The sequence below is a fragment of the Haliotis asinina genome, chromosome 3 (assembly GCF_037392515.1).
Source record: "Haliotis asinina isolate JCU_RB_2024 chromosome 3, JCU_Hal_asi_v2, whole genome shotgun sequence".
NCBI classification, from domain to species: domain Eukaryota; kingdom Metazoa; phylum Mollusca; class Gastropoda; order Lepetellida; family Haliotidae; genus Haliotis; species Haliotis asinina.
In genome coordinates this window covers 9,199,721-9,203,500 of record NC_090282.1, presented here as the reverse complement: position 1 = coordinate 9,203,500, position 3,780 = coordinate 9,199,721, and positions in this window count along the sequence as shown.

The window sequence follows — 3,780 nt, the reverse complement described above, 5'->3', positions numbered from 1 at the left end:
TATGTGTTTTACGTATTCATCAATTTCTCTAATTATGGCTTTGTTGAAATATCATTTCTTAGTGTGTGTTTTATCGTCCCTGCAAGATTATTGTATTCCATATGTCTGGAAGAACTACTTGTCAGTTTAGTGAGATACTCATCCAAATTGTGTGGCTCTTAGTTTTTCCCATTTTCAACACGCGTGAAGGTTCCGGGTAGAATAGACCTTCAGCAACCCATGCTTGCCATAAAAGGTGACTATGCTTGTCGTAAGAGGTGACTTACAGGATCGGGTGGTCAGGCTCGCTGACGAGGTTGACACATGTCATCAGTTCTCAATTGCGCAGATCAATGCTCATACTGTTGATCACTGGATTGTCCAGTCCAGACTCGATTATATACAGACCGCCAACATATAACTGGAATATTGCTGAGTGCGGCATAAAACTAAACTCACTCACTCCCATTTTCAATGTATCCTGCATGAGATTATTTACACCAAATCAGTGTTATGTGTATAATGAAAGAATTATGAAATGTGTATTATGTAGACCTATGTATTTTCATTCCATTGTGAGTATGGTCATCATGGTCTAGACTGTGTAGTTACTGTAGTGCATTCAAACTGTATACATGGAAGTTGGTAATGATATTGGTTACTGTATTTACCACTGATTGAAACTATTGTGCCAGTATTTCTTTATTAGATAGGTGATGGATCTGCCGAGTTATTTGTCATCAAAAGTTAAATAATAACCCAGATTTGACCTGTTTTCCAGCTTAAGCTCACAGACAAGACAAGACAAGATTTTATAAAAACCTACCCATAGAATTATAGTAGGACTACCCAGTCTTTCAGAACAATTATTGTACTTCATTTGATCATGTTAATTTTCAAATTCAAAGAAATATTTCACCAAATAATTCAGTTGACAAGTCCTATGAGTAGTGCAATTCATTTCATTACTAATCTACAGCAATGGCTCGTGGACTTGATGGGTCAATTTTCCTAAAATTAATTTCCATTTTGTACTGAAAAAAGATGACAAAAGAAGAAAGTTCCTGGTAGGCAATGTAACAAAAGATGGCCGTCTCCTATTACCTCACAAGTAATAACATTCTTTTTTCAAGTTCAAGTTAAAAAATTAGAGTTGATGTTGATCTCATTGTGTTCATAATATTTTTCTCTCCTTACTATGACAAACATCTCTGTTATCCTAACCAAATAGAGAGGGCTTGTCATGATGTATGCATGCTACTTGTGAAACAACATGCAATAAGAAACATTTTGGAATGGACAAAAAGCATTTGTAGATCCGTACTGTTGAATTACTGACACCTGACACACAGCAAGACATCAAGGTCATTTATTAATTACAGTATCAGTTAATACATATGTAGAATCTATTTACTCTGGTCTAGCACATTTATATGTACTTTGGATTCAAATATCTTCAATATTACATATCTATATAAAGAACTATGCTTGATAGTAAGGTCTAGACAATTTATTTGATGTTCTGAGTACCTCAGGTGCCTATTGTTTCTAACAGATGTTGGAGCAACATTAGTTTGCTGTCATGTGATTCCTGATCCTTATATTGTCCTGTACAATAACTGAGAGATTGCTGATGCAATATGGGGCAATATTCACTCCCCTGCCTCTCATAAACTTCAATGAAGTTGAGAAGAGGAAATTGTCATAGAAGCATTGAACCCTGCAAAACAGCAGTATATTATTTATTATAGTCAAATTCATATACCACCACCCCAAATTTGGAAACATGGTTGACCTGAACCTATCATTAGTTCATTTTTATGATGGTCAATTTTATACAGGAACATGAAAAAAAAAGATATATATCAGCTTAAAGGGAACAAAACGTAACTTTGAAAACATGGAGCTTTGTGGAGTTTAAGTATGCTCCTCCTGGACTGTAATTTAGACAGGTTCTGCTTGTGTTCAACACTATTCTGGGTGTGCTGCACCAAGCGACACCTATCAGATGATCAAAAATGAGAAGCTGTTTATTAAAACTAAGGGCATACAATAAAAGTACAGCCAGACTAACAAGACTTTGTTGTTAATGCTTCCAAGACCTGTTGGTGACCATGGTTATTGAGCTTGGTATCCATTTTCTGGTGAATGCAAAGTAATGAACTTGGAGAAAGTTTTGTGAGATAAATTACCACTAAGCATGATAATTTACGCATTATGTCGTATTTTGGTCCTGCCAGACAGAGTTTTATGAATACTTGTTCTCAGAAACTAAGCCGTAAAGTATCAATCAGCTGAAACACGCATACGACAAATCAACCTGTCATTAGAAACCTCTCATATATAGGGGGCGGTGGGGTAGCCTAGTGGTTAAAGCGTTCACCTGTCACACCGAAGACCCGGGATTGATTCCCCACATGGGTACAATGTGTGAAGCCTGTTTTCTGGTGTCCCCGTGATATTGCTGGAATATTGCTAAAAAGCAGCGTAAAACTACACTCACTCACTTACTCACTCACTCTCATTTATAGCTTGAAACAATTTATCATGGCATAATCAATGAAATTGGTTTTGTTATCAGAAATGATATGTTTCAATATCAACTTATGTTAGCAGCAGCTTTCACAATATATTTAAAATAAAACAGCATTTTGAAATAATAGCTGGCTACTTTCTAAGTTTGATACAGTTTGATCAGTAACCACAGAGGCCTCTTTCCGGCTACAGCAATTGAATGAAAGCAACATACAAATGTTGTAATTACGACCAGAACATGGAATATGGATAATATCAGACAGTTACCTTGTTAAAGGAATGTGTTGATATCCACAAACAGGATACAGTAACAAACAAGATAGCAATAACCCGCCCTAACCTGTACAAGGAAACCTGTTCAATGTGGCTCGTGTTTGTAACAATCTAAGTTAAGTAAGAAACTTCCAGTGTTTCAGGATATTCGTCCTTCGACTGATCTCTTACGTTTGTTTCAGCTGTTACAAATCGGTATTACGTCTCATTGGCCAACTACGACAGCCCAACTATATCATATATATCTCGGTTCTGGGGGATCACTGGCGTATTCTGCATCCCACAATGTCCACACATGCTCTTTTGGACTGAGAAACTCCTGGCGGACCAGGGTGGAGTGGGCCGTTAAGAAATCAACAACGGCTCGTTGACGGTGTGGGGTCCATGAAGACTGGACTTGTTCACAGATGATACATATCAGAATGTGGCACAACAACCCTGTCTAGGATGTCCGTGATGTAAATGTGGCCATCGCCAGAAGGTTTGCAGTCACGTGAGAGGCACACCCATGCCATCAATGAACCCCTGTCAAAAGCTATTAACTCCAAGATATTCCGTTATGTATATGCAGTGTCTTGCGGTGCTAGAAATGAATTCGACTGTTAGTCATGACCAAATGAAATTGACTTTCCAAATGTTCTAAGTTCCAGTAACTTCCAGCTTCACAACAAACTAGTCATGATGCTTTGTGCTCTGTAAGTAGAAACAACTGACGTCTGCTATGCCTGGCCAAGTAAAGTGGTGATTATTGGCATTTTCAGATGATTTGTGGACAATATAAAAACGAACAATGTGAAAACAACTCTGTTCTTAACACGCCATGTAACATGAAAGGATGAAGTTTCGGGATTCTGCAAAGGGCTATATCACTCGTAGCCGTCCTTAACGCCTTTTTGTCTGCACAGTCGGCTAATAGTCGATGAATGACAACCAACATCTTTTACAATGTTTTATCACTCTTTCCATTTGTACAGCAAGCGTACGTAGCTGTGT